Source organism: Castanea sativa, chromosome 3 (assembly GCF_040712315.1).
Source record: "Castanea sativa cultivar Marrone di Chiusa Pesio chromosome 3, ASM4071231v1".
Lineage (NCBI taxonomy): Eukaryota > Viridiplantae > Streptophyta > Magnoliopsida > Fagales > Fagaceae > Castanea > Castanea sativa.
The window spans coordinates 24084653-24107393 of record NC_134015.1 but is presented as its reverse complement, the minus strand read 5'-3'; the positions used below and the strand labels follow the sequence as shown (position 1 = coordinate 24107393).

Genomic DNA, 22741 nt, shown 5'->3' with positions numbered 1-22741 from the left:
TCACGCGGAGGCTTCTTGGTGGGGAGCTGTGATGCCGGTGGTGGTCAAGGAAGCTTTCCGGCATGATTTGGATAGCTGCGATCAAAGGAAGGTGCTACGGTTGTGATCTACATCAATGTTTGGAAGGTGCTACAGTGGCGAGCAAAGATAAAATGAAACTGTGAACTGAAATTGGTTTTTATTTCGTGGGTTTTTTTTTTTTGCTTTCTTTTGGATGGTTATGGAGTTGTTTGATCGGATTTGTGGTTTAATGCTCGTTGTGGATTGTTGATGGTTTGTGCTCAGATTTGTGGTTTAATGGTCAGATTTTTAGGTGGTGGTTGTCTTTTTCCTCTCTTCCCGATCTGGTTTTTGGGGTGGTTTAATGGTTTATGCTCATTTTGGGGTGGTTGTTGGTGGTTTTTGCTCATTTGGGGTGGCTGGTGGTGGGTTGCATTTTCGTGTGTTTTGTCGTTCCAAACACTTGAAAATATTTTAAGACAAATATTTTACAATAAAATTTTTTACATGTACAATATTTTACATCGAAACAAATAGAGCGATGATTTATAGCCCCAATCATCTGCCTGGAACATTTACATGTAGTTTATCAACAACCATATACCAATAACGATAAGCAAAGATAAATAGTAGTCACACAAGCAATTTTCTTAAATACATACTTTGGATCTTATACTCAACTTCTCAATCCGAGCGCAATTCTTGACATAACTAACGCTCCAATTCCAACTTGTCTCAAGCTATTATGTTACCTTATCCGTCTTGATCTGGATAAGTTTGTCAAAGAGTACTTACGCCTTAAAATGTATACTTGTTATATATTTATGTGAGCATTCTCTCCTTATTACTATGCTTAATTTGTATAATTTATCCATGATTTGCATTAATCCCTATTATTTATCTTTATATAATTTCTTAAATAAGATGTCATTCATTGTGTGTAATTTTCTACTTTCAAGAAACCATGTGAAAAAAATGATCTTACAAGAGTTTGTGAAAAAATGGAGGCCAAACTAGAATTAAAGAGGAGCTAAAGGACCATGTTTAAATGTCTAAGGAGGTGTAGCTAGAGTGCTTGGGTCACCTACCATGTTTGGAAGCTTCAAATAAGGAAATAAATCAAAGAGGCAGAATCTGAAAAGGAAAAATCAGACTTGAGCACTGATCGATATTTTTGGGCGAATCTCTCTTCTCAAAAATCCAATTGACTCAAGGCTAGATGGGTTGGAACCGTGACTTAAATATCTACAACTTTCCAATTTTGAGTTTTTCGAAATTCACAAATTTTGAAGGCCAAAATTAACTCACAAGTGACAGCTATAAAATCTGGACTAAAATTAAAATAGTAAAATTTTTATTTTCTTTGGACACTTTTACGTTAGGGTTTGGAAGGGAGGCTATGGAGAACAAATTTTGGGGAGAAAAACCTTGATTTTCCTTTCTCTAATGGCAGCCTAAACTCTTTACTAGGGCTAGGAGTTATGTTTCTTCTATATGATATGAATATTCAATGTGATTCATTCCAAAATTTTAGACAACATATTTTATTGTTCAATTAGATTTCTTTTGATGTATTAGTTCTTCCATGCTTTCAATAAGTTTAATCATGTTTTTCTTATTGTTTAGATGAATTTCTAATAGTTTCAAATAAAAATCAGGTTTTAAAGTGAATGGATTTTTCTGAAAACTATTCTAACCGCATTATTAATCTAAGTTATCATACATTCTTGAATTATCTCAGTTCAACCAAATCATAAGTATTTAATTGTATAAAAACAATCAATCAATTATGAAATATATATTTTCTTTCACCATTATATTAACGAGCCTCATCACTTGCGCTTCACGCTTGCGAGGAGGCTCTTTTTTAATTTTCCCTTTTTTCGAATCTGAAGTTTACATATTTGCTCATTCAAGGGTGTCATGAGGCTAGGTTTAAAAATAAACAAATTAAAATGAGAGAAATTTGTAATATGGGAGATTTATATATGCAGTGCCTACTTTTATGAATGCGGTGGAGCAATTAGAGAAATAGATACAAAGGGAAGGAAAAAAAAAAGGGTAAAGAGAAAGCAATATAATGAAATTTATTATAAACAAATGGTTTGTTCATAACTTCTTAATTAAATTTTGAGTGATTGTCTTCTTTTGAAATTAGTGCGAATGTGTGACTGGATGTGTAGGATTAGATTTGTTTTTTAGAATTTGTAGAAGAAAGGGAAAAGATGATAAAGATAGAAAGACACGTGGAATGAAAAAAAAATGCTCATTGTTGAAAGTATAAAATTAGTGGAAACATAAGAGTAGATATGTTCAAGAAAAAAAAATGTACATAACATTTGAAAAAGAAATTGCTTATTGCTAAGGAAACCGAAAAGAAAAAAAGAGGAAAAAGAAACAGGTAAAACTTGATAAAGGATTAAAGAATAAAGAAAAAATAATAAAAGTAAAAACGTGGGATGATCAACTTAGTGTTTGTTTGGCAAAAATTATTTTTGCCAGCTTATTTTACTATTCAGCTTATTTTAGCTACTATTTGTGGGTCTCATTGCACTTTTTGGTACTATTTGTGGGTCTCACTGTACTATTTCAACTAACTTTTACCTTTATTTACTGTACTTTCAGCAAAAAGTTTTTAGTTTCAGCAAAATAAGCAAATCCCAAATGGACTGGAAGTTAGGTTTGAGATATGAACTTGCATTTGATTAAGGGATGGGTTGGTAGTTTTTTTTTTTTTAAATAAAATTTAGGACAATAGTTGGCTTTTTAAAAAATCTATTTATGGTACCTAATTTTATAAAAGTTTGTTTCAAAGTAAAATATTTTCAAATGTAAAATAGTTTTAAATGTAAAATAATTTACTACTAAATATTTTCATTTTTAAGTGTTTGGCAAGTGTTTGTTGGGGCCTAAACATTTGAGAAATAATCCCATCATAAACAAGCCACCACCAAACACCACATACCCAACTACCCAACAACCCACCGACAATTACAAACCCAGCCACCACAACCATCGTCATCCACTAACTCATTGTAATCCCATCCCATTGGCCACCATCATCAGCAACCCAAACAACCAAGAGTGACAAACTTGCAAAGCCAACCATCAGCGTTGACCTCAGACAACTCACTGTGGCCACCATCCACCGTAGAGACAACTTACAAAGGCAAAATGGAATTGCAATCTACTATCAATGTCAACCCACATCTCCATTTTAGACTAAACAAAACCCATAAAATTAAATCCATTCCAAATCTCCTGTTGCGATTAAAATAATGCCTGCTGATGTTTCACAAGTTATATTATCTTAGTGAGTTCGAGGTCGATCCACAGGGAATGATTAACACTAATGTAAAAACCTCTAATGTCAAGTAGTAAATAAACATAGTTGTTCGTTTGTTTTTCCACCAATAGATGGAGCAAGATAATATTGAAACTACAATTGAAAATAGCAAAATAAATTTAAGAGAAATTAATGGAGAGAAAACACTAGGGATTCAAGGATCCACCTAATATTTTACCGTATGAACTTGTGGATTATTTTGAACAAAATTAGGGTAGAGAGCCAACTCGCCTAATTGGAAAACAAAACAATCAAGTACCCAAACAAGGTATAAAATAGATTGATTATGAGTGATTGAGCAAATCATTCAATTGTCATGTTACCAAGGAGATTAAGCATTCAATATATTCTCAAATCATAACTAATTAAGGAGTTCAAACATTTAATATAAATAAAAATCATATTAAATCTTAAAAACTTGTCAACATACAAGGATTCCAAATAGTAAATCAATCTCAAAATTCAGTCATTAATCCATAGAAAGCACATAGAAAATCTTAAAAACACTTTATAAAAATATTAGGTTTCACTTCTAACTCTATCTAGAGATTTAGTTTAGCCACACATAGTTATGCAAAAGAAATCCATAAAAACAATGCCAAACATCTAAAAAAATAAAACAAAAGATGAAAACCATTCTAAGGTTCTTCCCTCCTATATCCTCAGTCCCCTTCAAAAGAAAAAGATAAAATCCCTCAAATTTAGGATGGAGATCCCTTGACTTTCATAATTTTATCCACTTTCAGCTTCTATAGCCCAGTTTTGACCTTCAAAATGATTTTTATGGACCTTGTGGTAAGGTAAAAAGTTGTAGATATTTGAACATTCCTCTGTGACTACAAGAATCGAGTCAATCAGAAATCTGTGTAAGAAGTTATGGGCAAAAATATTGAAACAGTGCAAGATGTTTCCATATCAAAATTTTTGCAATTTTTGCTTGGATGAATTTCTTTCTTCCTTTTTTTATTCTCATACACTTTTGACTTATTTAATGTTCCAAAAACCATGCTCCAATGAATCTTGACCCTTGTATCCTCTTGGTTGTATGTTTGAATGATTAGCTGAATGGTTTTAATCTCCTACAAGAGAAAAATACATGTTATAAGTATTTTTTTTTTAAATCTTTCAAACTTACATATTTATGTGTAATTAAACATGAAATTGATGTGATATTGCTTATCAAAAATATGATAATATTGTAAGTTTAAGCAATCAACACAACCATAGCACCTTCCTTTGATTGCCGCTATCCAAATCATGCTGGAAAGTTTCCTTGACCACCACTAGCATCACAACTCTCCACCATGAAGCTCTCCTCATGACTTTCTTTGTTTGTACGAGATGGGTAAGAGGGAAGGGAGAGAGAGTCGACCAACCTAGGAGGATGAGTGGCGCGGTGGGTTTGGTTTGGGGAACTGGGAAGAGAGAACTTAAGAGTGAAAGGGAAGGAGAGTTGTCGTGAGACAAGGGTAAAATGTTTTACACTTAATTTAGGCGTAAAACATTTTACACATAGAAGACTTAATTTTACAATTTGATTGTAAAATATTTTATAGTTGACCAAATTTTACATCCAAACAAGCATGGTAAAATGTGTAAAATATTTTCTGAAAAATATTTTATGTTGAAACAAACAGAGTGTTAAGAGTCCAAAGCTTAAAAACCTTTTAAATAGTAGTATAGATAACCTACTCTAAGCACCTAGATTCTTGTGAAATATTTATAACTAAACATGGGTTTGTTTAGCTAAAAGATTATCCCAAACCAAACAACTACTCAAGTTGTGTCTTGTTGTATCAAGACCCCCAAAAGGCTTGATCTTGCCAAGATGCTTGGCTGCATACACTCAAAATAATTCCAACTTCCTCCACCCGTATATCATAAAAGGGAAGATGCATATACTGAATGATACCCTCTTTGCTTGGGAGCCTTAGATATGCTGCATATGCATTAGTTATCCTTCGCCTTACCTTATCATTTATACATTCGCATGCCTATGTAATTCTATACACATTATGGAAGAACACAATACACATGCATTATATATAAAATACTTAAAACAAATTGGCATATTAAAATACCACTTACGTGAATATTAAGTGATAATTTAATGTTTGATTACCCATAAAAAAGATATCATAACGATTAAATTGTATCTATTTGTTAGATTTTATTTAATCTAAATGAGTTGTGCTGTAATTTTTTTTTATAGTGGAATTATTTAATCCTCTTATAATAATTTAGAAATTAGACAAGCCTATAACTTATATAATTTTTTGTTAAACTTATAAAATAAATAAATTATAACATTTTTAAACCATGTAGTAATCATTTTGTGGTCTATAATTTTATAGTTTAACTTGAAAAAATATCAATTTATAAAGGGGTAATTACACTAAACCCACCTATGGTTTGAGCGAAAATCATTTTATCTACCCGTGGTTTGAAAAGTGTCACTTAACCCACCTGAGGTATGTTCCGTTTGTTTTCTGTTTTTCGTAGCCCACCTCTGTTAAAATTAAGGGTAAATAGGTATTTTTGCTCAAATTCTATGTCTCTCTCCTCCCAAAACAAAAAAATGGCACAAAAATGCAAGAGAAATAAGATCAAAAGGGAGGGTTTTCACGAAGAACCTGAAGAACATGCCCAAAAAAATAAAGAACACCTACAGCCCCTCGCGGCATCTCTATCTCTCTATTTTCTCCCTCTCTTCCCTCTCTTTGACCCACAAGCCCTCACGGCACCACCACTCACTACTATGTCAAACCAACCCAGCCACCAACTCACAACCAACGCACAGCAAAACCCACCATCGATTGGTCACCAGCCACAATCCACCACCACAAACCTAGCATAAACAAAATAGAAAACAAAACCCATTAAACCACGACCACAATCCACCTAAAGAAGGGAGGCATGGTAGTGAAATCCAGCAACCTAGCTACCACAAAACCTAGACAAAATCCAGCCACACCACCATTGACCCACAATCCACAACAAAACCAACCAAAATCCACTGCCACAAACCCACTACCACGGCCAAAATCCACCACCATCAAACCCACAAACCATTAAATCCAAAACCCACATTGAACACGGCAAAACCCACAGCTTGGGTTGGCAAGAGTGAGGAATTGAAGAGAGAGTCAGCTCACCTAGCCAAACTCATCCTTAAAACCCACGACCATGTTTTCACAAGCAGACCAAACCTTCTCTCAGCTTAGTACCTCTCCTTTAACTGCTCAAGTGCCAAGCCAGCAAGATCTGCGTCATTGAGTTGCTCAACTCGAAACGGGTCAGCTGGTTCCAACTTGTCAGAGACGAGGAGGTGAATCGGTTGCTGGGCTCCATGTCAGCTCAATCCGGGTTCAAACTTAACCTGGGTAAGATGTTTTTCACTCTGGCAAACGATGTGCTATGTCGCGTGGCGTTTGGGAAGAGGTTTAAGGAGAAGAGTGGGGAGGAAGAAGGGCAGAAGCGTCATTTTGTTGGGGTTTTGACCGAGACACAAGCCTTGTTTGCTTGGTTTTGTTTGGGCAACTTTTTCCCGGGTTGGAGTGGGTTGACTCACTGAATGGGTACACGAAATGGTTGAGCAAGAACTTGGAGGATTTACGAGCTATTTGTGAAGAAATTATAGAGGAACATGTGAAGGAACAAGGTGTGAGAAGTGGTAAAGAGGATTTTGTTGACGTTTTGCTTCGAGTACAACAACGCAAGGAGAGACATAAAATTTTCACAAAACTCTCCCTTTTGATATTATTTCTCTTGCATTTTTGTGCTATTTTTTGTTTTGGGAGGAGAGAGAGATAAAATTTGAGCAAAAATACCTATTTATCCTTGATTTTAACATAGGTGAGCTACGGAAAACAAACAGAACATACTTCAGGTGAGTTAAGTGACACTTTTCAAATCACGGGTAGGTAAAGTGATTTTCATCCAAACCACAGGTGAGTTTAATGTAATTACCCCATTTATAAAATTATTATATAATTACTTCCAAATTTTATTACTTATACATAATTTTATATATGTGGCAGACTCTATCTAATCTGATGAGGATTTATAGCCAATACTAAAATTTGGAATTAAGGTTTATTGTCGTTGTTGTATACACAATTTTATATATAAAAAAAATTTACTACATAAATAATATAAAAGTCCTAAAATTTTTTAAAGGTAACAATAATTTTTGAACTTTTTTTCTCTTCATTTTAAAATTTTTTTTCTATCTTTTTTTTTTTTTTTTTCCTTTTCTAACTTTTAAGTTCTAAAAATATTGATACACAGAAATTTTTTTTTTTTTTTTTTTACATTTTGTCAATGAAACTTTTTATTTTTGTTTTTAGGGAAATTTCAGCAACTTCATATAAAACAAAGGACTTAGAGCCTTTACATCAACCTCTATAAGAATTTTAGCTAAACTAATCCAAAAAACTAAGCCTCTGCTATTTAACAAACAACCACATACATCAGTCTCAAAATTACTTAATTTAAATATTATTTTCTGTTTTCAAAAAATAAATAAATATTTCTATTCTCTTCCCCATACAACACTACCTTCTCCTTCGTAGAAGCACCACTACCATCACCAGACACAAACCCACCTTCTCCTTCATAAACACAAACCGCAACAACCTAAATCTAAGAGGTACTGCTGAGAAAAAGGAGGAAAAAGAGGCTGATATTAGAGATTTTTGAGGGTCTTTAGCTATATTTTTAGCATCCGGCTAGAACTAGCCTGATGTGGATGCTCTTACAATTAGGAGCAACGCACCACCAAACCAAAAGTTTGGACTAAAGCACTACTAGACTTATAGTTTAGGCTTAATAGCAAAAGTTTGGGCATTCTACGAAATTTTACATTTGAACAGCACAATAGCAGCAATACACGTAGGACCAGCGCCCCTCCATTAGTACCACACTCGTTTATCAATCATCCCGGCATGATGAGCAACATAGAGACATAGACCCATTGATCAATACATCTCAATCAGAAAATAATCAATAAAAAAAGAAAATGGGAATCGATCAATACATTTGAAAACAAAACAAAAAAAAAAAAGCAAAAAGGAAATAAAAGATGAATCGTACTAGGATTATATTAACAAAAAAAAAAAAAAAAGTTATAGCTCACTTATTTCAATTTTCTTTTTCTGATAGGGAACATTTCAATTAGACCTCTCCAACAGGCAAATTTGACCCATCCCACAAGGACCATGCATTGATATGAGTCGTCCGACATCTTGACGTATGAGCCGTCTGATATAATGTGCCAAGATATTCTCAAGCATATGCTCAAATAATATCAAGCTTTATTGACAAGGAGAAATGGATCTGAATGCAACACTAGATGTTGATAAAAAATAAAATATGACAAGAAACCATACATACATATATTTTCCAACAGGAATTGAAACATAATTTATAGCCCCAAACAACTACCTGGAGCATTTACATGTAGTTTATCAACAACCATATACCAATTACAATAAGCAAGGATAAAAAGTAATCAAAGAAGCAAATTTCTAAAATACATACTTAGGATCTTATACTAAACTTCTATCCAAGATCAATTCATGACTCAACTAATGCTCCAATTCTGATAAGTCTCAAGCTATGATGTTACATAATTTATCCTTCTTGATCTGGATAAGCTTGTCAAAGACACACCATGGAAAACTGAGGAAATGAGCTCTATCCATTCCCTCATTGCAGCAACCCCAATAGCTATAGTGATATGTCACATGGTACCAAGCTGATGCTTTTGCTTTTGCTTTTGCGTTGACAATATCAGTTTTAGAATTCGATTCACTTCCCTTGTGGAACCAGCTCCTAGCTTCCTTTCTTAGTGCCATTACGGCATAATTAATTTGTTCCAGATCCCTCCTCTTATCAAAAGATTTTGAAATTGTCAATATGTTTCCACTAAGTATTTCAGCTTCAGTTTCAATTCCATAGTAATCCATCAAACTCCCCAGTTTGTGATCATACTCCCTTTTGTAATAGATAGCATCACTGATGTAGTCCTTGAAGCCGTCTACTTCCATGTCAGGATCATAACACTGCTTTGCTACTTCTGAGGTGAAGGGTGTCACAGGGCTCTTGAGCGATGCAAGGTCTTTCACCTCTCGAAAAAGCTTTCCTATCACACGTTCGGATTTGTAGGTGCGTTTATCAGGCTTTTCCATGAAATCTGGATATACCTTAACACGCAGATAATAGGGTATTTCCACAACAATACCACTTTTTGGGAAGTCAACCGCAATTGAGTGCAGTTTTGCAAGCTCAATACATTTACGACTCATTGCCCCACGGGGCTCACTATCTGCAAAGACAATGTGGGCATTATCGATGATTCCTAGACGGTCATTAAGTATGTAGTCGACGAAATACTCTTGAACTTCCTGTAGCACAAAGGTGACATGCTTTGTTATGTAAGGTATAGAAGAATGTTGTTGCAGATGGGGTGGAAAAATATGAGGAATGAATGCAATCTTTAAACTAGATTTCTCTCACTCAAAATGTCAGAAGAACAAATGGAATGACCATAAGGCCTGGGATTTCTAGATTTGATCAAGATAAGGAAATTCATGCTTAGAATTTCCAGATTCCAAACTAATTCCCGGATAGCAAGACAGAGCCTTTAACAAAATTAAACATATTTGTTGGGGACTTTTCTCAATGATCCTAAATATCTCGAAAAGAGTGTTTCGATCAAGCATATATGATATGTGCATAGCCTATTCTTTTGTGCTCATATTAATATTATTAAAAAATACAGTGCATTGGCGAATAATATAACACGAACAGAAAATATAATTTTTTAGATTATGGAAACAATACTTTTCCCTCCTGACATAAAAAAAGTTCGGAAACAGTTTCGTAAATGACTGCTCATTAGATGCACAAGAATATACACAGCCACATATAAACTAAATGCTTAAGTGTCTTTAACATATAAAAAACGCAAGATGGCAAAGGCTAGATGATGGAAACAAGGTGTATTCTCATCAAGTGGTACAAGCAAATGAATAGACAATTGTTCAGAAAGAGCTACTGTACCCTACTTTTATAGTGCAGTTTTATGCATATATTAATTGCAGAGGCAAATTAAAATGTGGTGTGCACAAAATATGCATGCATTGATACTAAATATAAAGTGAAATTACCTCTATTGTAACATCATGATCAAGTGGCTTAGTTTTCACTCCGATATACTCCATTGGTTGAATTTGTCGGGGAGGAATAAGATCAGGGTCCCAACAAACGAAGTACAGATCTCCATCCAAGTCACTCCCAGAACATTCATTTGGATGAGGTCTAATACAATTGTTCAACTAATGTTAGTAAATTTTATATTTATTTAACTAGGTGGTTTCTTGCCAAGGCAAGAAAAACAAATAAAGACAAATAACACAACATCCCAGTATGCAAGTACAATATAAAATTATTTGATAAGCATGCCAAAAAAGTTAGATTTTTTCTATCCCCCATCAAGTAGAACCTAGTATGTCTGCAAACTTAATGTAAAATAAGGATAGATAACAACATATTATATATGGACATACAAATAGGCAAGCTACCATCATGGTAATTAACCTACTGGAGGAGAATATGTTGTGTATCACTTAAATAAGATACATATTATATCTATGCATGCAACATAGAAGTACAAATGGCTCATTGCATATCTTACATATTCATGTATATGTAAGTAAGTAAAGGTATACATAAATGTGTATAAAGTGATGCTGGTATAGGATTATGCATAAACTCTATATGTATGTGCATCTCATTGTGCAAATATTATAGGATTTCATGCCTTTGAATTAACTATAATGGAATATCACAGTATTACCTTTTTCCCTTTTGCGGAAAAACAACACAATCCGCCAGGTGGTGCAAAGCCGGCACATCAATAGCCTTTAGAACACGCACATCTCCCGAATGCAAACATGGATTTTTAGCAACAACTACCTCACCCTCAAAAATTAAATTGTTCGGGTTTGAGCTGCTGGTGCGAAACATATGGGAGAAATCATTAGAGAGCTGCCTACTGGAGCGAGAAATTTGAACAAATATTTGTCCATATTCCAATGTCCTTGTCTCATCTAGACATCCCATCATACATCTTCCATTTGGAATAAATATCCTACTTTTGAGCTGTAATTCTAGCAACTTAGATGCACGAAGTGTTTGTAGCATCATTGAAAGAAATGGTTCTGTATCAGGCTGATAACCACACAAAAGCATTTCCTTAAGAGCCTTTGTCCTCTCTCCTGGGAATATCAATTCCAATGCTTCTTGTGAGCTCAACGGATCTGTTAACAAAGCATCTAGTTGTTCTATAGCCTCCTTTTGTTTCTTCTCAAAAACTCGATCCATAACTCCGAGGGTAGACAAAAGAGTGATTATTTGACGATTAAGAAAACAAGGTTGATACCTACTCCATTCCAAGACATCTAGTTTGATGTTTCCTGATTTGTACTTACACATGCTCTTTCTCAGTGACAACTTCATTGAAGAAGTTGGATCAACAGCCACAACACCTTTATACCCACCATATCGAATTTGAAATGCAGATGGAACAGAATTTTCTAGGCCACATTTTGCAGCCACCTCTCTAGCCAATTCTGCAGATATCTTACCTATACCATCAGAGAAACAGTATGGGATTCCTTTCCTTTCAACTTCTACATCAGGAATATTTTCAACTTCATGCCTACTAATGCTCACTGTTTCTCTTGAGGAGCTGAAAGATTGACCCAATCTGGCAGCATATTTTGCCACATTCCTAATCTCGTGAAAATCACCCATCCACTCTCTGATATTTGCTTCTTGTCAGGCCGGTTCTTGAAGCAAACATCCAAACAGAATTTTCTCGTAATTGACTGTTTGAATAGGCAAGAAACTCGAACTTCTTTCCACCAATAACTATTCCATTTCGTAAAGTGGACAATATCCTGTCGTAAATGCCGGTTTGCCTCTCCCCATTTGCCGAAGATGCACACGATGATAAACCTGTTGCGTGTAGTTTATCCAAGTCCTCGTCAACAAACGAAACACGAAGAAAGTTATCAAGATCCTTAGGATAGTTGCGTAACACACGATTGGAGAGATTCACCTCAGGACCACAGAAATACACTTTAGATGGAGTTATTTGGACCCTGTGTACATATACCAACCCATCATTTAAAGATATGGCAGCAGTGTTAAGAAGTCGCCTCGATGTGGCATACTTTGAGTACTGCTCCTTAAGCCAGCATACAGGTTCATAGCAGTATTCTTTAACATGAGACCGTTTGTCTAGGGAGCTGTCTATATACTCAACTTATAATCTCTTTGGATCAACTAACCGATAAAAGCGGCATCAATTGCTTGCCCAGGAAGACAGCCATGTTGAATTAGGGAGTTGACCTTAAACAAGATTTTATAAGGCAAGTCAAAGCCTTTGGGTGGATTCACGATAGGGACTAGTCCTGAACTGCAAGAGAGAGCAATGCCTTGCTTCATAACAAAAGGGCCCTCATTTTTCTTATAAGAGACAAAATCTCCATGAAAATTTGGAAGCTGGCCCTCCCGTGGGAGCTCCAAACATAGAGCAGAAGATTGGCCAATGCAGCACGACGGAGTGAAATCAACTTCTCGGACCCAATGACGAGTATGATCTTCCACATAAATTCGAGGAGCTCCAAGTAACTAACAATGAAGAGAAAAATTCATTAAGACAAGAAAAAAGAATTCAATTTTCAATATCACATAAATCTATGCAAGTTCAACCTGTATAAAAGAAGACTAGGGGCTCTACCAATAACATTGATAAGCATTATTACAAAAGTAATGAAGTTAAGCATTTTTGACATGAAAATGTACATAAGTATATTTTTGTGATACCCTTGATTTGATTGAATATTGAATTGAATTAGTTGAGTGTGTGTTGTGTGGGTCTAAGTCCTACATCAAGTATATACAAGATCGATCTAAGCTTTATAAACAACTATGAGGTCTCAACTATTACTTGACTATTCCTTTTGAGGTATGGTACAATTTATTTCATCTTTTGGTATTGGCTTCAAAAAAAAAAAAAAAAAAAAAGTTAGCGGTTGTCACTAATCACTAAGTGATTTATTTATTTATTTATTTTTGAGAATACTAAGTTAATCGCTTAGTGATACTAGGTTCTACTTGATGTGGGGGGGGGGGGGGGGGGGGAAAAAACAGGGGTGAGTTATATATATCTTCATATCTTGAGTGGGTAGAGAAAGGATCAGTCCATGGTATATAAATCAAGAGAGAAGGGTTGGTAGTCAGATTTGTGTCGTGGATGCCCTTCAATGTTGTGATGTGGTGACCTCCACTTTATGAAGTCAGCTAACATTGGAGCCACAAGGTAGGGTGTCCAACCAACCAATATTAAGCTGTGGAATGTGAGAGATATATAGCTGGGATGGGATCTTTGTATTTAGGCTAAAGGGAAGAGAGATGTCAAACAAATAAAATGGATGTCCTTCTGGTTTAATTTTATCTTAAAATTCACGGAAGAGTTCTCAAGAAGTCCACCATCAAGATATGGAGCCAACTCAAGCATTATCATTTCCCCTAATCTTCTTAGTCAGTGTTTGTAATGTGAAAAAAAAAATAATAATAACAATAAAACCAAGGTGAGGATAAGAGTCCACTTGCCTTGTGGAAATCGTTTTCTTAAAGTAGCACAACCACTAGACCTTCGGACCACAAGAAAATTATAGCAGATCAAAGAGGAATAACAAGAAACCATTGGACAGGTTGCGTAATAGGTAAATCATAGACACACCATGCTCTAGAGCAGGATTTTACTATCCAACTAGAAGGCAATCACAAAAAGCTTTTGTACCCCCTTACAAAGTGCATTCAAAAGGTGAAAAATGTAATTCTCTATTAGTCTATTATGTAAAAAGTAATCACACTGGAACCTTAATTTTAGCTTCCCTAATTCAACTTCTCAAGAAATATTTATATTACTAACACATACAATATGGAGTTCCAGCATCTTAAAAGGGAGCCAATAATGCTTTCATAACCAAAATTTTGTTGAAAATTGAAACTTTCACCAATCATTCTTCTCCAACCCCATCAACAGGATGATAAGTATGACTAATTGCGAAAAACCTTAAAGTAAGACATGAATAGCGGAGCATGAATGCTTACACATGCTAAGAAGCCTAAATTAGGTCCTTTTAATTCCCATTGTATGGATATACAACACCTGTTTCCAAGGAGGACCAAATTCCAGTATTCACTAGTGGCTCTACACCATTTACTACCACATTCTTGACCAACAAGAGATAGGTTGTATAATATAAGGAGTTCTTTACCCATTTTATATAGCTAGTAGTTTGCCTTATTTCTTAAATCCAGATGGAACACTTCAGAACGTAATTACGAGCTGTAGTTGCAAGTTAAAGGTGTCATATGCTAAAATATGATTAGTAGACTCAATACATGTTAACACACACACACACACACACTGTTACAAACAACAACCGTAACTAAGGGAGAAATATGATTACTAACTCTATGTGTGTCTGCAGAACTATGAACACACCCACACATTGCGATGTGCTAGGCCATTTCCTACTTTGTTAAAACTTTCCAAATTAGGACTATCACCCATGTCAATTTATTCCTCATAGCATTGCAAAGGAAATAACAACAAGAAGAATAATTTGTTTGAATGTTAACTAAAAAAAGCATGGAGAGCAGCAAATTGTGAAAATTTATAAACAATGTTTTAACCAGCTAACCTGAATGAGAAGAAACTTTTCAGCTTGACCACGTGGATGATGGAGCTCAATCTTCCAAATGTTCTCATAAGAGAGTTCAAGCTTGAAATTTTCGGAAAGATCAGAGAAATAGAAGTACAAATTTCTCATTTTCGAGTCAAATCTGACAAAAACATTTTCCTGTTTCCAGAGCATAGAAAAAGTTTCCCTTGAAGTCTGATATCCGGAGTGCAATGCTATAATATCCATGGTATATTATCTAGAGCACAGCAACAGGTGTTGATTATCCAAGAAGACTATGGATTCTGAAATTCTGCAAATTGGCTGTCATTAGAACCACATTTCCAATTAAGGTATTCAATGAAAAAAGTTCAAAAACTATTAATCATAGTAAAAAATCAGACAGGCTTACAATGTAAATAATTTGAACAAAAACAAATAAAAAGCAAATTGAAAGGGGTTCAAATATCCACATTCCATTTTTTTTCCAAGTCGTTATATATATATATGTCCCCGCTGGTTATATTACTGTCTAGGAATGGTTTACAGTAGTTCCAAATACTTAGATGCATTTAGTCTTTCCATGGATTGATTTCAGCCAGTAAGACCATTAGCCAGGTGGGGGAAGAACTAAAACAAAAATTTAAAACTATATCTCTAAAGCCTATCAACCTAAAATGAAACTACATAAATATTAACAGCCTAACCAAGTAATACCGGTTCAAGTTTTACATATCACTGCACCTTAAACATGAAGTATTATCATATACTATTAAGAGAGAACCCACTAAACTAAATCAAAGTGACTACATGGATATCAAGACCCAAAAAGAATAATAATAATAAATGGAGCCCAAAAAAATAAACAGGAAAACATTAGAAGACTACTTAAAAAAAACTCTTCTTTCGTGTGCATTTGAAAGTGAAAATCAAAAATCAAATTTAGCTGACTGTCCTGCTCAAAAACGCGAAGGTTGCAACATTGATGCAATCAAATCATCAAAACCGTTTTCAAAATTTCAACACATGTACTAAACAAATATTCAATGCATATTAATGTACTTCAAAGAAATTAAATCTCGAAGAAATACTAATTCTTCAACCAGGATGATCTGAGGCTTCAAATTCATGTTTTCTTGACATTCTTCAACCATATATATGAAAGTGTGATTAAGAGAAATGGAAGTGAATGATTGAAAGTAAGCAAGAGAGTCTCACCTTAAAAGCGAAGCAAAGAGAGAAGTAGAGAAAAAATGTTGCAGTGAAAGAAGTAAGGCTCATGATCAAACTATATATAGACAGAGTAGAGTGCAGTGTGGCCCCAAGATAACTGTCATGATTCCCTGCTTCGCGGGGACTACTGTATATGAATTACTTCTGCTGATATGTGAAGCTGACGTAGACATTTTCTGAGGTAATTGACATGTGGCAGCGTTCGATTGCTTTTCCAAGGAACTTTCTCAAAAGCTATGATGTCTGTCTTCTTTTTTCTTGTTACAAATTTCATCATCAGATTCCTCAAAGAATCTCAGACACTTGGTCTCTAAGCCGTTGAAGAGGAGTGCCTTTTGCTATCCATGATGCTGAATTCCTCCTTGACCTGCAAGGGATCAACAAAATATATATTTAAAAAAATGATAGTACAACACTTAAAACAGTGATGGAATTGAATTTTTTTTGACCACTTGAGTGATAGAGAAATGTGGAAACTTTGGGAACAAGGACGCGGAGACTTAGTAACATGGGGGAGAACTTTGTTTGATTCTTGACCAACACTTCTTTATGTGCATGTAAGATTCTAGAAAAACACGCTCCACTTCTTTCCTTTGTGTTATTAAAATATATTATGGGATTAAATAGAAATGAAAAAGAAGGATCTAGACTATTAAAACGAATACAATTCTAAGCCTATCAAGTTAATAAAAAGTGTTAGTTAAACTACAAAATTTTCAGCAATTTTCAATAAGAATTTTGGATATAGGATTTAGAATAGTGTTTGAGATTTTTTTACATATTGTGGGTTCAGTTCAGTTAGCTTAATTAGTAAAGTGTTTTATGGCTGAATAAGAGATCAGGATTTTAATTCTTGTTTACATAAAAAACTAATTGATGTTTTGTTTTGATAATAAAAAGCAATTATCAACGATAGACGTGGATTCAAACAAATATTTTTTTAAGCATCAGGTGCCCAAAAAGGAAAATTTACAAGGATAAAATAAATAAGAGTAAAGTATTGTTGAGTTTAGCTTTAGATGAAGTTGGAGGGTAGGACCAATGTGTGGACTCTTTAGGGGACTGACTTTTGAGTTTTGACCCAGCTAAAGCCACAGGTTGGGAAATCAGCTTTAATTTCTTCCATATAAGTTCGAAGAGCTTACAAGCTGGAAGGTGAGTGGAACCCATCACCACATCCATACAAATTTTCGTTTTCTCCTACCCTCAGATTGTCCAAAAGCAGTCCAAACCAGACATACTATGTGTCCAGTACTTCTAAATTATTAGAAAAAAAAAAAAAAATTCTGCCAGTGGCCTTTCGGCCAAATCAACAATTAACTAGTTCTATAGCCATGGATTGGATCTACAACATCTTCGTCTTAAAAGGAAAAAAAAAAAAAAAATTATGGACCTTTTTATTTATTTATTTTCAATTATAATAAAGAGGCAGCTTTAAATCCTAAATGTCTCGTTTGAAAATATCAAAAAATGGCAACTAAGTCACATTGCTCAATTATATTAGTCCATGTATGCAAGTTATTTTTTAAGTGACTAATAACTCAATCTCGAGCGGGTATGATGATGTAATTCTAATTTCTAAAACCGTTCCTATTAACTCTCTCTCTTTTTGTTTTTATTTTTTGTTTTATTTCAGTCAGGCCAAAAACCTTAATGATGCGGACCAATCAGTCACAAGGCTTCCCTACTCTGAAACTAACAAGAGAGAGGGAGGACCTTTTGTTCCCATGGGAAATTCCTCCTTGTTATGCAAGAATTAATTGAACCAAAAGGGTGATGAGATTGAATTGACCTTAATCATTCTTGTGTACTAAATACTTAGTACTTACACTCAGGAAACTTGTTTTGGTTGCGTTGGAATGGAGCATCTTTTTAAGACTTATGTAAATTGATTGGCCAGGACTACCTCAGAGAACCAAACACATTTCTTTCAAAGTGAAATTACTACATCAAATTCTAGTTTCAAATACTTATTCAACACGTTGTTTTTGGTTGGGTTGGAAAGTAGAGTTGTACAGATTCAATCCGTTACCAATTGTCATAGGAACTATTTTCAAAACTTAATGCAAATGCCCACATATATGAAGCATAGAGAACTATTGATTCATCTCATTAGTATTGGAATTCAATCCCCATTTACACTAAAAACCGATTGGTGTTTTGGTCTGATGATAAAGAGCTACCATTACGAACAGACTATAAGTTGAAACTATCTATAAAAAAATCTCATCAATGTCTTTTTTTTTTTTTTTAGTAAAAGACAATAGTCATGTGTTTGGAAGTGTTTGGAATTCAAACTTTGAAATTTCAAAATTTAGATTTTACCTCTTAAAGTATCATTTCACTTGCATTAATAGTCCCTACATCCATATTTTCCGTTTAGTGCCACATAAACTTGTCACACATGTTTATTTTATCTAATAAAATAATGCCACGTGAAGAACCGATTGGTGTCTTGGTCTAATGATAAAGAGCTATCATCAGAATCAGAAGCCATAAATTGAAACTCTTTAAAAAAAATCTCATTAGTATCATTTTTTTTTTTTAATTTTAGTAAAAGATGATAGTCAAGTGTTTGGAAGTGTTTAGATTTCAAACTTGTGAAATTTCAGAATTTAGATTTTATCTTTTAAAGTTTTATTCCATTTGCATTAATAGTCCCTCCATCTATATTTTCCGATTAGTGCCACATTAACTTGTCACACATGTTTAGTTTATCTAATAAAATGATGCCACATAAAGAACTTTTTCAGTAAACAACTATAGCCATGCGAATTATTTTTACTAGTCACGGGTCCACACAATGCATGATACAGTTACAATTTTTAGTGTCAATATGGTTCAGCAAAAAGTTTGGTTCTTCTTCTAACCACACAACATAATCCATCAACATAAAGAACTTATTTCGTGAAGCCTTGTCTTATTGTATCAACTATTTTGAGTGCTAGTATAAAAATGTATGTGATCATTAATTCCTATTAGAGAATGGAGAGAACAATAAATTTATTAATAAATGACTTTCTACCATAGTATGTTGAACTTGAATAACTTATACATTGCAAGATTGTAGATTATAATACTGAACTTAATATCATAAATCTTTAAATTTCTTATCCCTTTATAAATATAAAAATTAAAAATATATCCTCAATTGGTCTTCAAATTAAAATTATATCATATTAAAACACTAAAATTGTGTAATTCACTCAAAAACTAAAATGGCTGGAGGGAGGGGGGGGGAAACGTAAAGAAAGATAATACCACAAATCGTTGAATTAAAATAATAATATTATTTTTTGTCATCTTGGACCAAAGTGGACCGAATGGACGCAAGTGACTCAAATGGACAGAAATAGAATGACGTGAACCGAAATGGACCGAAATAGAATGACGTGGACCGAAATAGAATGATGTGGACTGAAGTAGACTGAATGGACCAAAGTGGACCAAATTTGAAGGCACATATCAGTAACAATCCTATACATTAATTTAGTTACAAACAAATTTACATGTGTGTATACTTTTTTTTTGGAAGTGATTGAAATTTATGGAAATATTATAAAAACGATTGAAAATAAAGGGTCATGCAAAATTGTTTTACTGGGTTCATGGCCGAGTCATAAATTCTGGTAAACTGGAGTTGTGAGGGTTCATATATCAGCCTATTTCGAGCACCCCATGTGGCCCAAATAACCATTTATAGCCTATATATATATTTTCTCTTATTTGGTTGTCATGGCCATGTAACAATGTGAAAGGAAGAAGCAATGATTTTTTTTTGAACGAATGGTAGAAAAAGAAGCAATGAATTGAGTAAGAGTAATAAAGAAAAAAAAAGGGTGGTAGGAGTTCTTTATAAATTAAAGTAAGATGAATGCGTAAAGGCAAAGTATATGTAAAGTTAAACAGTCCAAAATATAATTAGAGAAAAAAGCCATCCAAGATAAATCTATAAAGTCAATTGATTAATATAATTACTATTATCAAAAAAATTAGAGGAACAAATTGTAAAGTAATAATTTACAACTATGTTTTTATGTTGACTTTAATTCCGTATTAAATTTGATTGTAATTCTGTTCAATCATTTTCCTATATTTTTGTTGGGTTTAATGTAAGGGTTGTGTGTGAGAAATTGGTGAAGATTCTGTGAAGATGAAAAATTCGCGACTGGCTTGCAAGTTCCAATCCGCAAAAATGCCATGTGAGAAGCACACACTAGAATTTGAAGAGTTTTTGCCAAGTTGGATTTCACAAGTCACTTCACGACTTAGGCCAAGTCGCGAGTGACCCGCAAAACTCTTTGCCTGATGATTTTAAGTTTTTCTTTCCACATACATTTTCCAATACTATATAAACCCACACTACCCACGAAATTGAAACAATGAGTTTTTGAAAGAAACTTTTGAGAGAGAAAACCCCCAATCATCTACACCATTTCTCTAAAGTTTTCTTTACTCCTACCTCTTCATCTACACATCCTTGAGAGGTTTTTAGCCCAAACACTTACCTAACACATTCTGAGTGTTAAGAGAAGTTTTGGTGCATATGGGAAGCATTGAAAAAAACCATTGAGTGGTAGATGCAATGGAGCTAATTGCGGGATTCGGACAACTACTGAAGACATGGCTCCATGAAAGCCCATTGGTAGCAGGAACTTGGAGGGTTCAAGGTCATTGGGTAGATTAGGCTTGGAGTGTCTCTTCGTTATTCATGTACTCCAACTTTATTTACTAGTGGATCGATTTCGGCTTGGAGGGCCACAGAGAGATTTATCACCAAATACTTCGGTTTCCTCTTCAATAACACATCTCGGTGTTATCTTGTATTTGCATCTCTCTTCCTTACTCTTTAAGCATTACATTTATTATTTATTGTACTTGCTTATGCCTTAAAGTAGTATTCCGGTTTTATTGCGTATTATTTACTCTTGTTTCGCACTTAGTCAAGTTAGAGTAGAAGTAACTAAGCCGTAATTTGAAATTGGGGGTTTAAATCGGCTATAGTGTTTCACACCATTTTAGCTTTCACAAATCAATAAAAAAAAATGGTGATATGACCGATGATGTAGTTTCATAGGAACAACAATAAATGTTACACTTCGACTTTTAGATATTATACAGATATAGATGTATATAGAATAGAATATACCAAAAAAAAAAAAGCTTTATTTTATAATTTAATTTAGGATTTTCATGAAGTAATACCTTTTTTTTATTCAAAGGTACTATTTTTAAATATTTGAGACATCTGGCCTTTTTCAATACTAGAGTTTTTGCCTAAATTGCAGTGTTTGGTTCGACAAAGTGCATTTAGATGACAAATTGCATTTAGATACACTTTACTGATCATTTATTTGTAGAATGTGTGATACAAAAGGAGGTGAAATGTATATGTTGTGTAGGACCTATCAAAATTGTTAGGCTTTATTTTGTGTTGGCATATTCTTTGTCAAAAGTTTTTTGTATTTATCAAGCAAATACTTTGATAGGAGATTAGATCCTTCCCACCCATCATTACCATTGTGTTATGAGGGCTAACTAAAGATTTTGGGAATCATTGGAACTACCACAAATTAGCCATGGAGGCTTGAAGATGCAATTGGTATTCAATTGTGGATCTAGTATCTAGAGTGAGATAGGATTTGCAAAGTTTGTTGCTAGCAAGAGTTTGAAGGGCTTGAGTACAAAAATTAGACTTAGAAGGCTTCATATGTATTATATATTGCAACTATCTGCACTAGTGAATTGTTTTTAATAGTGCAATAGAAAGGTTTTACACTTGGTTCTTGGGTTTTCCTCTTCGATAACACATCTGATGTTATCTTTGTGGAATTATGTCTTTAGTTTCCAATGGTTGTCTATTTTATATGCTCAAATTTGTTTATCCATGTATATGTTGTCATCATACTTATATCAATTGGCTAATCACTTAAAATTAGTGTTAATTGACAGCTTAGCCTAATATTGATTAAGCTGTAATTTAAAATATGTGGTCTAAATCATTACCATAATTGTATTTGGTCATTCTCAAAATTAAGTTTAGAAAATTTTTAGAAATGACTTTTGCGCTTGCCAAATGCACACAGTAGGGCCTACTATATGGCTCTCTCCATTTTCCATACCACCTTATCATCAACCATCTGGGTATGAAGAACAAGATAATGGGCTGCATGTTCACTTCTTTCTGTAGGTGTGTTACAACTTACACTTGCAAAGCTACTATAAGCCTATGCAATGTGCTCTATAAAATTATTTCTAAAGTACTAGCTAATTGCCTAAAAAGAATCCTTGCAACAGTGATGATGAATCGCAGAGTGCCTTTGTCCCAGGGAGGCTCATAACAAACAACGTTCTGGTGGCTTTCGAACCAATGTATTGTATTGATCAAAGGAAGTAA

The 22741-nt window shown here is 34.2% G+C and overlaps 1 pseudogene; it reads right to left on the bottom strand.

Moving 5' to 3' along the window:
- Positions 1 to 8694: 8694 nt before the first annotated feature.
- LOC142627636 (putative RNA-dependent RNA polymerase 1) lies at positions 8695 to 16607 on the bottom strand (annotated as a pseudogene).
- Positions 16608 to 22741: the final 6134 nt, after the last annotated feature.